Source organism: Castor canadensis, chromosome 6 (assembly GCF_047511655.1).
Source record: "Castor canadensis chromosome 6, mCasCan1.hap1v2, whole genome shotgun sequence".
Classification (NCBI taxonomy): domain Eukaryota; kingdom Metazoa; phylum Chordata; class Mammalia; order Rodentia; family Castoridae; genus Castor; species Castor canadensis.
The window spans coordinates 47,874,706-47,889,801 of record NC_133391.1 but is presented as its reverse complement, the minus strand read 5'-3'; the positions used below and the strand labels follow the sequence as shown (position 1 = coordinate 47,889,801).

The following is a 15,096-nucleotide window of genomic DNA, read 5'->3' as shown; positions in this document are numbered from 1 at the left end:
CTCATTCCATTCTTTAGAAGCCCAGCAATGCTTTGGGGTCATAAAACAGGGAACAAAAGGCAGCTGAGCCATGTTCTGACCCGACCAGATTATTTTTTCCTTTAGAATAAACAAAATGTGGAAGTTGGTACCTTTGATTCACAAGCAGAAAAACGATATGCATGTGCCTTGAATAACCAGGAGAAATGACTCCAAGTTCATGCATTCCCGTGAGTGGCTTTTCTGAGTTTCAGGAGCCATGCCATCTATACCTACCATGAGAACTCCCATTTTCCTAGTGGAAAACAGGAAGGAGCAACTGATGCTGAATTAAGAAGCCTTAAGGTTTCTTGAAAAGACATCTCAGCCTTTGGTGGTGGTAGCAATTGTTGGGCTGTGTCGTACAGGGAAATCCTACCTCATGAATCACCTTGCTGGGCAGAACAGTGGTTAGTGAGGAGACATTTTCTTGGAACAAGTGATAGGGTGAGCTGATCATACCTCCTCTAGGGCCATCTTAAGAAAAACCTACTCCCTCCCACTGAAGAACATTTCTCATTTACTGTCATATTTATAACCTCAAACCTAACCACAAAATCTCCCTCTTTTGCCCATTAACAAAAAGCTCCGTGGCCCTATCAAAAGATCTTCCCCACCACTCTTCCTGATCCCATTCACTCTCACTTGCTCAGGAACTGAGCTCCAGCAAGTACTCCCTTCCTTTCTCCCATATCCTTCACCTACGTTGCACACTCATCCCAAGGAGCACCAAACAGTTCAGTGTGTCTTTTTAAAAAGCAAATGGGCAAAATGATGCATAGTAGGATATCTGCATATCCAGCATCTAAATTTCCAGGATTTTGTTATTTATTTATTTACCTAATTTCTTCACAGAAAATCTTTAATAAATTATCACTACCATAGCATATACTATAATTAAAGTATATATGTATGATAAAGTTCAGAAATATGAAGCAGACATCTCCATTATCACTATCCAGATTAAGAAGTAAACCTTACCAACCCTGCAAAGCTGGAGTCATACCCTCTCATACCTTCCCTAAAACTCACCTATATTTTGGTTTTCAGAGCACGATTCTCCCATACCTGCTTTAAAAAGATGATTCTGTAGCCTATTATGCATTCTAGAAAACAATTCACTTTGGCCTTCTTCTGGATTTTATAGAAAAGAGTGTGTGTATTATTGGTGTCTTGCTACTTTTACTCCAAAAAAAGTTATAAGCTTCTGCTAGTTCTCACATGTATCTATTTGCTCATTTTCTCTACTTTATGCTATACTGTTGTCTCAGGATACCAAAAATTGTTTATCTATTTTATTATTGATGAATATTGGTGTTATTTCCTGTTTTTTATCTTTAATGAATTAAGTTGCCAAGAGTATTATTCATTCATATTCTGGTGCACATATGAACAGACTTCCCTTATGCAATATACCCAGAAATGTAATTTCTGGACCAAATAGTATGTGTGTTCAGTCTTTCTAAGTAATATTAAACAGCTTTTCAAACTTTATATATACAATTTACATACTCTTAACAGTAACTGGGGGTTCCACATATCCTACAAAAATTTGGTAGCATAGGACAACTGTTTCACTTGCTGATCTGTGGACTGCATAGTTGTATGATATCTCACTATAAATAAGTTAGAGCACCTTGATATTGTATTCCCTATTTTGTAAAGTATGCATTTTTTTTCTACCAAGTTGTCTTCTTTGTTTGAATTGACTGCTAGTACATTCTTACTATGATACTATCTGAAGCTTCTATATTTTAATTTCCTACAGACAATTTTTCCCCTACATACAGTTTTCTCCTTCCTCTCTGGCTCATAGATCCAGTACCATTATAGATTTAAATTCAGTGTACTAGAGATTCCTAGGTTTCTCTCTCTCTCCCTCTCTCTCTCTCTCTCTCCCTCTCTTTCTTGTTCTTGCTCTCACTCTCTCTCTCATTGTGCGGCAATATGAAACTCTAGGAACACTACACACAGTTAAACTAAGGAAGCATTACCATATGGCAAGTGGGCATATAGCTCGCTTGAACTGTTGAGCAGGATAGATCACCCAGTGATTCCAGGGACTTGTCCTCAAATCCTCTGTACTGTAAGTTTAAGCTTTTGAAAAGAAAGGCCAATAGGTGTCTTTTATACATTTCCTTCAGTTAATCCCCCTGATGAGGAAATGAACACTGAGCTCATGGTTTGCTTAAAATGGAGTAAGAAAAGGAATAAAATAAGAGAGGAAATGGGAGTGAAAAAAAACAACAAAAGCCATTGTATTCTTACAAGTCCTGGAAGAATGCAGATGACCCAATGTGAGAGTCAATTTGCATCACTATGACAACGACCCAATCGAGAATAAGGATAAAAGGTTGATTTTGGCACATGACGTTGGATGTTTCAGTCTATGATCAATTGACCCCAGTGCTTTTTTGGCCTGTGGCTCCTAGCAAACACAGCAGGGAGCAAGTGCACAGGAAGGGCAAAGGGAACCAACAAGGAGTGAGAAAGCACGTGGGAAGTTTGCAACAGGAGTAGCCAGGTAGGTATTAACACACCTATACTCTGAAGAGCAAAGAGTGGATGCCTTGATGTGGTCAAGAGCAGAATCATTGGACAGAGCTATATGAAAGGAACTGTCTTGACATAAAACAAGGCCTTTGGGACACTGTGGCACACCAAAGTGGAAGCTGGGAAACACACACCTCCTGTGGGATCATGTGCTCTTGCTTCCCACTGACCAAATGTTAAGAGAAGGTAGAGGACATGGAAGTTCTTCAGTGTCAGATCCAAGTACATAGGTTAACAAGTTTATGCTAGTTCTGTAACATGACATACATTAAGCATTTGGAAGGAGTCAAATAGGGGTTACAAAATGTTTCTTGAGAAAGTTCTTGATAAAGATTGGATTAGTTACCCTTGCTGAAATAGTAGCACACACTTTCCTTGCCTTGTGCTATATCTTCCAGCCACATTACCTGACAGCTTGGTCTCTGCTATGGATGTTTGTTGTTTTTCCTCTTCCCTTGCAGGCTTCTCCCTCGGATCCACTGTGAGGTCTCAAACCAAGGGCATCTGGATGTGGTGTCTGCCCCACCCCACCAAGCCAAACCACACACTGATCCTTCTGGACACCGAGGGCCTGGGAGATGTTGAAAAGGTGAAGCAGAGAATCTTCTCTGCTCTTCTTTACCCAATTTGTCAAATTTGTCACCTCAGTTTAACTTCTGTAACATAGCCCTGTAAACTGCAAATCCAATCATGAATAACAAGGCTAAACTCCATTTCCTCAAACTTCCTTAGTAACCACACTGGTATGTTTGGGGTAAATTTTATTTATGGTGTAATTTCTTAAATATGTGTTGACAGATGAAGTTTAGGGCTCTATGCTCAGTATTGCAGATAAAACAAAGAGAAATTCAAGGCCAAGAGCTGGATGTGGAGAGAGATATGTGGAGTGTAATCAGTACAAGGTAACACAGATGCAGAGAATGGAAAACTGATCCAGTCGTTAGATTAGGAATGCTCTACAAAAAAAGCTGTGACAATAGGATCAATGGGATCTACTACCTAAGATGCATGGATTTGATGGGTTGGTGGTAGGGACCATGAAAATGGTGTTTCAGTGAAAGAATCTATTTAAATAAGCTTCAGCTTCACCATTAAGGTTTTGGTCCAAATCTGTAAACTCTGGAGATGAATTCTGCAGTGAATAAAAGCCTGAGCTAGACCCATTAAAAATATTGTGAACTAAAACATATGGTGTGTTGTCTCAATAGTGTTAGCTGGTTATATTCAATCTTCTCTCCTAATTTGTATTCACCTAAGACTAAATTAAAAGTAGCAGCAGTAGATCCTTGGCTCTATTATTGCAAAAAGTGGGTATGGGAGGAAGGCACAGACTTAGCATATGGTCCACATAATATATATATATTTCTATGAAAATAGATCAATGAAACCTGGTGAAATTGTTTTTAAGACAGTGGGACAGAGGATGAAGGAGAATGATGCAAGAGATTATTCTAATCAAGATTTATCAATCACATATGTAAATGTTACATTGAAATACCCTGTGCAACTAATATATGCTAATAAAAATATAAAATTAAGCTAAATTTTTTTTAAAATCCTGAATTTGAAAATTCAGAAAGAGTTCTCAGTTATCATACAAGTATAGCACAAATGGGCTGCTAATTTGTAATAGATTGTACTTTGCATAAATCTGTTTTATATCTACTTGAATTGTCAGTAGACCAAAACAAAACAAAATGTAAACAAATGGTGGCAGAATTACTAGCTGATCATATGTTCACAACTCAGTGTAGGTAGTATATGCATCTGTGTCAAACTCATCCATGAAACTTGTCCATCCTCCTTTCCCGCTCTCATGCATAGTTATTGCTTCAATCCAATAAAATAACTCTGCAATGCATAGACAACCAAAGGAGTGAATGAAGAGGGACCCCTAAGTCCTTCGCTCTCATGTGCTGTCTAGGGTGACACTAAGAATGACTCAAGGATCTTTGCCCTGGCCGTGCTTCTGAGCAGCACCTTTGTGTACAACAGCATGGGCACCATCAACCACCAGGCCCTGGAGCAGCTGCAGTATCCTTCCAGGACCAGAACTACTACGTTTCATTGAGTTCAGGAGAATAGCAACTGAGACTGTTTCTTCTTTGCTTTAACTGAACTATCTTGGTTGAGTAAGAGTGGACACAGGAGAAAAAGGGATGTTTATAAAATTTGTTTCTACATGAGATCTGGAAGATTTATTGTCTCACATTCCTTAGCTGTGATCCCAGTTACGTGACTGAATTAACACAGCTAATAAGGGCAAAATCCAGCCCCAGACCTGATGAAGTAGAGGACTCCGCAGAGTTTACAAGTTTCTTTCCTGACTGTCTGGGCTGTTCGGGATTTCACTCTGGAACAGAAGTTAGATGGGCACGACATCACAGAAGATGAGTACCTGGTGAATGCATTGAAGTTGATTCCAGGTATCAGAGCCTGGCCTGGGTTGGGGGAGGAAGGTTCAGTAGAGAAGTGGGATCAACTCAACCCTATTCAGCCTTTGACATATGTTTATTTGAGACTGAATTGAGGCCCTTGCTAATGGTGAATGGAGATTGATAGGTGATCATGGCTTTAGATTTGTTGAAAAGGTTCAGAGATTAAGATAAAACTCACAGAGGAAATTTAGAGACAATGTTGTATCAAGTAATTTTTGACCAAATAGTGAGTGTCATGGGAAAAAAGGTAAAGATAATGTTGAGTATATTATTTGGCTCTGATTTTGATTACTCTTTGCTGTCTTGCAGAACATCTGTACTTAGATATTTTTTCCAGCAACATCTTATCATTATTTCTAGCATTACTATACTTTAGAGCCCATATCCCATTTTTGACATGGGACTGCAATATCAGAAAAGTCCTTCTGACAATCTTTTTTTTAAGTAATCAATTATTCCAAACCTTAAAGGATAGTCTATATATTGTCTACAATATAAGGGCTATGGAAGCCAATTACAGGTTTCTCCCCGTGAGACAAATGCCTCCCTTCCTCTCCAGAAGTACTGCCTTGACTCTTAGCTCTGTTCAAACCTGGACATCCCTTGTATTGGCTAGATTTCCATGCAGGTATATTTACAATAGGATGAAGGAGCTATAGTTACACAAAGATTCTTGGAAAAGTCCTCGATCACCTTGTCTGCAGGATATCTCTTCCATGGTTCTCTTTTGACAGGAACAAATCCCCAAACCCAAAAGTGCAACATGCCTAGAGAATATATCAGATATTTCTTTCCAGTCCATAAGTACTTTGTCTTTGACTAGCCTACAAGTGACAAAAAATTATTATACAAATTGGAGAAAGTTACAGAAAACCAATTGGAACAGAATTTCCAGATACAATCAAAAAACTTTAGCTCCCATATCTTAACCAATGCAAAGACCAAGACACTGAGAAGTGGAATCATTGTCACTGGAAATCGTGAGTTTCTTGTGTCCTAAACCATGTCCTTGAAGTTCAGAATGTGTGACAAAGCTAAGATTCTTTGGGGGGTTGTCAATATTTTTGTTTGATTAAGTAAAGGGAAGTGAAGAAGCAGGTGCTCATACCATACATAAGAATGCATGGTTCTTAATTAAAATGTCTACATAGGAGCATTTTTTTTTTGGTGTGACTGAAGTTTGAAATCAGGGCTTTGTGCTTGCAAAGTAGATACTACACCACTTGAGCCACACCTACAGTCCATATTGCTCTGGTTTTTTTGGAGATGGTTTCTCACCTACTATTTATTTATTTACCAGGCTGGCCTCACACTGCAATTCTCCTAATTTCAGCCTCCCACATAGCTAGGATTACAGGTGTAAGCCACTAGTGCATGGCCATACATGATCATTTTTTAAAGATAAACACATCTTTAAAAAACTAATACACTAAATATACAATAACAAACTACCACTTACTGAGAGAATCCTGCAAAACGAAGAGAAATTCCATAGGATAAATGTTTCTTATTGTGAATTTGCCAGATAGTTTATGAATTAACACCAATCAGAAAATAAGCAGTAGGCCATGAATCCCATGCAATTTGTTTGAGAAAAAAATTTAAACAGGGCTGGCTTCATAACATGTAGCCTGTGCAGTCATGGAGTCCCCATCCTAAGGTGGGCCAATGCTTGGCTCAGTTGCTGCTGTCTTCAAATTTCTGACATACTATTTCCAGGGGACTTGCATTTGCATGTGAGACTACAAGTTATTTAATGTAATTTACTTTCTATGTCTAATAAACTATTTTTATAGTACTTAAATGGGAAAGATATTTTCCAGGAAGTCATAAAAATCAAGTGGTTGCAATCAGTAATTTAATTTTGTAATGTGAACTAGAGAACCATAAAAGAAAGAACGTACATAGAAAGCAGTGGTTATTAAACAGAAATTGATTCAGAGGACAAAAAGTAGGAGATAAGAATGGGGAAGAAGGAGGAGATGAAAAATATTAAGATAAACATAATTTTTATAATGCCAGTCCTAAAAGTTTGTATGAGCAATGAGAGAGGACTTTCCACTTATTCCCTAACTATGTCATTAAGGGCTAGTGACATTGGTGAAGACCTGCGTGGATGCCATTAATAGTGGGGAATAGTACCTTATTTGGAGAATGCAATGATGACCCTGGCCCAGAGTGAGAACTCAGCAGCTGTGCAGAAGGCAGCCGACCACTTCAGTGAGCACATGGTCCAGCAAGTGAGTCTCCCCACAGACACACTCCAGGAGCCACTGGATGTGCACACAGCCTGCAAGAGGGAAGCCATTGCTGTCTTCATGGAGCTCTCCTTCAAGGATGACAATCAAGAACTTCAGGAGAGGCTGGTGGTAATCAACTTTAGCTTTTACTCTTCCAGACCTCTGCCCTTCTGGAATGAGGCTTAGATGCCAACCTTTCCATCCCAAGGTTCACATTGTTTCCATCATAGGAAGAAACTGTATTTCTCTGAGTAACAGGGTTCTTCAGGGTAAAGTCTACCTTTTCACTAAAGACATTATTTTCTATTTCACAAAATAAATTATCAACGGCTTAGCAGCCTCAAGAACATTCATTTTTTAAAAAGCTCACCATCTTTAAGTCCTATTCTTTTTTCTAGTCTGTCTGATTTCCTTTTCTCCCACAACCAGATAACACTGATTAGAGGACTCACGTGACCAGGTAATGCCCAACAGGACATTCCCCACTAAACTGTGCTACATAGCATAATGCAATCATAGCATTGATAGGCATCTTACTCATGGGCCCAGGATGATAAAGAATGCGAACACTAAGAGAGAACTCTCAGAGAAATCTTAATTCACCTCTGGAGAGGCACCCTCACTGAAAGTCTGTCTTTCAGCCCCTAAAAATGACAAAAAAAAATCTCTTAGTTCATACAGAGGGAATCCCACTGAGTTGTAATTTATTAGTACAAATAAACAAACAAAAAAGTATTTCTTCCAGTATCTTCATACCTCATATTATCACTGAAAGAATTCTTGTAAGGTTCAAAACTGTTAAGATATACTTAACTCATTCCTGGGGAGTTAGTTTCCTGTATGTATATTTTCATACATATTGTTGTGCAGGGTAGGGGTAACTATAGTGTTTACAAAGGTTCTTGCAGTACTTCCAACCAAAAATGAATGCTTTACTGTTCATTGTTAGGGTTTTTGTCACTGCTAATCATACTATATCTGAATAGATCACCTATCTCCCAAATCCATCATTTTTACAGTCTGAATTGACCAGAATGGGACTAAAGCAAGTCTCTGGCTCCTTCCCCTTTCCCAGTCCACTATGCAGCTATCACACTGCTCTTTCTAAGAGGATCACAGTAGCACCTTCCTCTAATGGCCTCTCTCTATTGTCTTTTCCTTACATCGCCTTGGCAGGACACCATAGAAAAAAAAGGAAGATTTTGTGCTACAGAATGAAGAGGCATCCCTCAAATATTGCCAGGCTGAACTGAAGAAGATTTCAGAACCCCTGATAGAAAGTATTTCCAGAGGAATGTTTTCTGTTCCTGGAGGCCATAGTCTCTACCTAGAAGTCAAGATGAAGGTAGAACAGGCTTACCAGCTACTGCCCAGGACAGGAGTGAAGGTGAGGAATAGGTGGAGAGGGAGGATAACCCACGGAGTGAAGTGAGAGGGTCTTTGTTGCTCCTTCTGAAAATTTAAGATCATAGCATCACTTGTGAAATGAAAGTAAAATATGGTGATGTGTTGACATTTTTCATCTCCTAGTGGTTAGATACTCTTAGATAAATCAGAATTTCTGACCAAAGGCTATTTGGAGCCAGGAATCCAGTTGAAACAAACCATTTCTTTTCTTTATCTGACAAGGGTGGGGTAGTTTATGGCTGGGGTTATAACCCAGTGGTAGAGTACTTGTCTGGGATAGCCCTGGATTCTATCCTCAGCACTGCCAGAAAAAAAGGAGTATGTTTGTGCTAAGCACAATACATTCAGTGATCTCACTTCAGGTGTACAAACAATAGTCACTTATCGTTGGTGTGATAATGGTTACCTTAAGACAATAACTGGTATGTACTGATAGAAACATTGAAAAGATGAGGGGCATAGTAATTAATAAGCAGTCTGCATTCACTTCCTACACCAGAATAGTTTCAGGTGATCTTGTTGGAACACCAGTTTGTTTTTCAGAATAATATAAACTAGCTATTGCTCTCTTTCAGATTCATGCAGTAAAGAAACATAATGCATAGAGGACCTTTAAGTTGCCTAGGATCAGTCAGCAAGTGCTAGAACTAATAAAGCGGCATTAGAAACTCAACATTTTTTCTTTTTAGAAATTTTCATACTGTTTTCCTTAATTGATATTCCCATTTACATTGAACCAAGAGTTTACAAGTGTTCCCTTTCCCACATCCTCAAAGAACACTTATCTTTTTGATAGTCATCATTTAACAGGGATAACATTGTGGCAATGATTTGCATTTTAGTGATGGTGAGCACTTCTACAAATACCAATTGACCATTTCTTCTTTTGAAAAATGTCTATTCAGGCTTATTGCCCATTTTTTAACCATCTTCTTTTCTTTCCTATTCAGTTGTATGAATTCTTTACATACTTTGGATATTAATTCCTTATCAGCTATATGGCTTGAAAATATTTTCTGTCATTCAATATGTTACCTAATCATTATGTTGATTTTTTGCTGTGTGAAAAGTTTTTCATTTTTTAATGTATTCCCATTTAGTTATTTCCCTATGCTTTGGATTTAAGCTCAAAAAACTCATGGCAAAAAGGCCAATGTCAAAATGCTATTCCCCTATGATTTATTTTAGGAGTTTTAAAGTTCCATGTCTTTTATTTAAATCTTTAAATATTTTTTTGCTTTTACACCTAAAAAACTAGCTAGCATTTGTTGCCCTTAATGCAGAGAAACTAAAGCAGATACCTTAAAGCAACTGAGGCCAATAGGAAAAGGGGACCAGGAACTAGAGAAAAGGTTAGATCAAAAAGAATTAACCTAGAAGGTAACACCCACGCACAGGAAATCAATGTGAGTCAATGCCCTGTATAGCTATCCTTATCTCAACCAGCAAAACCCCTTGTTCCTTCCTATTATTGCTTATACTCTCTCTACAACAAAATTAGAGATAAGGGCAAAATAGTTTCTGCTGGGTATTGAGGGGGGGAGCGGGAGGTGGAGTGGGTGGTAAGGGAGGGGGTGGGGGCAGGGGGGAGAAATGAACCAAGCCTTGTATGCACATATGAATAATAAAAGAAAAATGAAAAAAAAAATAAATCTTTAAATATTTTTTTGCTTTTATGTAAGGTGTAAGATAAGGATCATGTTCCATTGGTCTATGTGTCTGCTTTAATGTGAATACAATGCTGTTTTGATGATTAAATAATATAGCTATAAATGTATTATTTATTTATAATAAAGTATGATGGAATATTATTGATTAGACAGTCCTGCCAATTGTGACAACATGGATTAAAACAAAGGATATTTTGCTAAGTGAAATATAACAAATACAGGAAATGATCCATTTTCTGTGACACAAAATCAAAAAGAAAAAAAGAAGGGGAGGAAGGAAGAAAGGAAGAGAAAAAATGCAAGTCAAACTCATGCTAACATACAGTATAATGGTAATTCTGAGGGCTGGGGCAGGGCAAAAGGAAATGATTGGTCAAAAGATACAAACACACAGTCACAAAATAAGTAAGTTCTAGAAACACAATGTACAGCAGGATGATATGAAACTAATACATTGTATAACTGAAAATTACTAAGAAATTAGACCTGAAATGTTATAAGAACAACAAAAAAGTAACTCTGTGAGTTGATGATATATAAATTAGCATGATTTCAGCAGTATTTAAACAATGTATGTATATATCAAAACACTATATTGTACTCTTCAAATATATGCAATTTTTGTCAATTATACCTCAAAAAGCTGGCAAAACAAAACAACTTGGAAGGCAGCCTAGGAATGCAATTTGTACAAGAGGTAGAAAATAAAAGTTGAATTACATGTTCTCCTAGTTAAAAAATGATAGAGCACCACCAAGACAGAAGAAAAGGTATGTGTAAGCATGACAAGCAATGGAGGGTATGTGTTTGTAGAACTGCACATAAGTCTGATGGGTCTGTAACCTGGGGTGATTGACAGGCATCATCACTGGGAGAGGAAGCTAGAGAAACTAAAAAGAGCCTGCTAACCAGGGTTTGCACGTATTGACAAAGAGCTTGGACTTTTTGTTGTTGTCATGGAATTAAAGGAACCCTCTAGGATCTTAAACAGTCAGTCTTGAGATCTTATTGAACAATTCCTTCATCAGAAGACTAGATCGTCACTGCCTAGTGTTTGTTCCTTCTTGGTTCCCCAGGCCAATGAGGTCTTCCAGACCTTCCTGCAGTCCCAAGCTGCTACAGAGAAGTCCATCCTGCAGTCAGTCAAAGCCCTCACAGAAGGAGAGAAAACCATCTCAGGTACCAGGGTGGGTTCCACTTTCAGAGGGGTGGGAGGTTCCTGCAAATCCTGCTGACTGATGGACAAGGAGATTGTCCTGAAACAAAGAGCATTTTCCTCTTATGGAGTACAGGCTCTCGTGTACCTGAAAACAACAGTGGAGTTGGGGTTCCACATCCAGCCAGTAAGTGCTGGTACCTCATGGTGGGAATCATGATCCTGCTGGCATGGCTAGTGGGAGAATTCAGGTTCCCCTCTTGGTAAATCAGTTTGGTCTCTCAGCTCAGAAAGGTAGGCTCAGGCCTGACTCTTGTTTTCTTCCCATTAAAAACTATTGTGGGACAGATGAGTGAGCTGAGAAGAAAGCAGTGAAGAAAGAACTGGAGCTGCTGAGACAAAAACAGAAGGAGCAAGAAGAAGCAATGAAAACTCAAGAGAGAAGCTTCCAGGAACACATAGCCCAACAAAAGAAGAAGTGGGAGGTGGAAAGGGAGAACCTTCTGAGAGAGTCTGAGAAGATGCTGCAGCATAAGCTTAAGGTGAGTCTGCATGGAACCTGGTAGTGCCTAACACATAATGCCCTGGTTCCTCAGGAAGGAGACATCCAAAATTTTGGAGCAGGTTTGATTCCTAAGGGAAACTCGAAAAGTAACTGGTCCTACTGAAACCTGTAATCTGCAAGACTCCAGCACTTGAGTAGCATTATATTTTTAAGAGTTGAAAAAATGTCCCCCATGGTGCTGGGCTGCTGTTTGTTGACATTAAAGGATACTTATTGAGCATCAGTTGAATATGACCTTAATGCACTAGTCCCTAGGATTCTTGGTGTGACCACCAAAGAGACATGAAGTAGATCCATCTAGTCTGAATGTATAAACTTTGGCCTGATGGAAAATGAAAAGTGTTGAAAGCTCAGAAGTTGCTCCATTTGTTTCCATATTTGCCTGATTCATCCTGTAGAGCAGGAGTAAAATAAACTCTTTGTCCCCACAGGGCTTGATAATCAGAGTTCTATACAAAGTCAGTGTTTCCTGTAGTTTGTTAGATGATTCTGGCCATGACACCTTCTAGTGTCTGAGGATCAATTGCCTGAGTATCAGTTACAGTGCAACCCACATTCTCTCCCAAAGGGCATTCTAGGTGCCAGAACAAAACTCCACCGTGCAGTGAGACAGTGTTGAGGAAATCTCACAGATGTGTAAACCATGCATAGTACACTCCTATGGATCGGGTCCAAATGTCTGTAATATCAGAGAACCTTCTAAGGTAGAAGAGATTAGACATATAAGCATTGACTGAAATTATTAGGTGCAAAACCTGACTGTTAATAATTAAGGTTTTTCAAAAGTTGACTCTTCCTCTTTCATAGGTGCAAGAAGAACTGCTTGTTGATAGATTTAAACGGAAATATGAGGTCTTAACTGAAGAGATAAGTCGACTAAATGTAAGGATTAAAGAAAATGAAAACAATCAACCCTTAAAAACTACACGGCTCATTTATGTGGTCTGCACTGTGTTATTTGTAGCACTGCTGAAACTTGTACATTAATTTGTGCAAGATTGGAAATGTTCAGGTTATAAATGAATAACTAAATTTATAATAAGGAATTTACAAAGTCTTCTTTATTTTAATAGCAGGACACAGTGGCTCATTCCTCATGTTTCAGAGTGGTTTCATTTACAAAGCTTAAAAATAAAAGGCAATTATCAAAGAATATCAGGTCCTGATATCCTTGTCCTTATGGACAAACTTAATTTTGATTGACTTAATTTCAAGCACTGGGAAACAAGTTAGAAGATATTGAAATTATTGTTAGAAAAGGCTTCAGTAAAGCAAAAAGACAAATACCCAGATGGAGAAAACATTTGTTTTGCAAGTTTTAGGCGTGGAGATAATGTATGATGAGCTCTTGTGAGAAGTGACCAACAAACACATTTTAATATGCAGAAATATTTTTCAAATGTTTAGTTTTAGTGAAATAAAAGTGCAAATTAGAACTGTGAAGTTCTTGTTTCATCTCTGTGGTGGGCGAGGAAAAGTGATTTTTGACAGCCCTAGCATGCCAAGGGTTTGGGGAAATTCACAGACTCTCACGTTTGCTCGTGAGAGTGTCAACTGATGCAATTATATATCACATGGCTTTCATCTAGCATTTCTACATGTAGGAATTTCTCTTATGCATTTATTTACCCAAGTTGAAAATGACAGTTTTAATCACTTATTTGTAGCAAAATCATTGTAAGGCCAATACAGTAGGAAAAATGTTGACCTTCTGTCAGGAACTGTCAAAGTTAATATTGGTACATACTTTCAGAGGAATTCTGTACAGTCACTAACATGAAAGGGTGTTAATATGAGAGCATCTCAAAAAGTTTATTGCAAGTAAAAACAGACTATAGAAAGTGTTATAGCTATATCCACTTAACTTAGAAAATAGTGAATATACACATATATTCTTATCTACCTAAGAAAAAATACAAAATAAACTAGTATCCATGGTCACAATGGGTAGGGATATGAATAGTTGAGGTTAGAAATGGGAGAATAACTAATTTTATATCACATTTATTCCATAATTTTTCACTTTGTATGAATTTGTTACTTATTCAAACTTATGTTTAAATGAAACTACTGAGATTATCAGTGAAATAATAACATGGCTGGGAAAGTCCCTGTGACAGGAGGGAAGTGTTGGCTGGCATAAATTGGCTGGGGGTGGGTGAGCACAAGGTGGCACACATGTAAGTAAATGTAAAAATGATAAAAATAAAAAGAGAAAGAAAAATAAAGGGAAAAAAAGCCTGCTAACACTTAAGAAAAAGGCATAAATTGGGTAAACAGGAAAAGGCTGCTAGTGAGATCAGGGCCTAGAAGATACAAGACACACATGCACATTCAGTTTTCATTGTGGCTGTTCAGTAAGGGCTTAAAAATCTATTCCCTAGCAGATGGTCAGACGTAAGTCTCCTGAGATGTGGACTACAAAAGTTTCTAAATTCTGCCCCATATTTACAAAGATGATGGCATTAAGAGGCAAAATTTTCTTCAGGGTCAAGTCAACATTTTAGGTGCTAAAGAGATGAGGAGCAAAAATTCCCTGTCATTCTACAAGCTGAGAGTCCTCTTCTGACTCAGCCACTTCATGGGCGTAGAGGGTTCTTAATAAGACCAGGTTCCTCAACTGTGTCCTTTATTTGCTAACCTCTGCTCCTCCTGTGCCTCCTATTTCTGGCTTCCTGATCCTGAATGAGGTAGCTTTCCTCTGTTCAGATGTGGGGCCATGCTGTCACGCTTACCTCAAATCATTTTTACGTTATTGTGAAACTGAAAATACCTATTTACTTTTGTCTACCACCTCTTGATCTCATATGAATAGTCTTCTTTTTTACCTGATCTTTAGTTATAAGCATAAAATCCACCACATGTACACAAAATATAGGCTGATCCTCTCCTATGACACTGCCAATAGGCTGGATTTACCATAAACCCACTACTTTCCCCAGTCTTTAGGGTTCACAAAATACAGGACATAATTTTAGGAACTAGCACAGAAGGGACTCACTGAAGTGGAAGGGACTCGCACACTTGTCTGAAACTGCTGCCTGTGTCT

General features: G+C 38.3%; 1 pseudogene; it reads left to right on the top strand.

The window, feature by feature from the left end:
- The first annotated feature begins 238 nt into the window (after positions 1 to 238).
- LOC109680495 (guanylate-binding protein 7-like) lies at positions 239 to 13,034 on the top strand (annotated as a pseudogene).
- Positions 13,035 to 15,096: the final 2,062 nt, after the last annotated feature.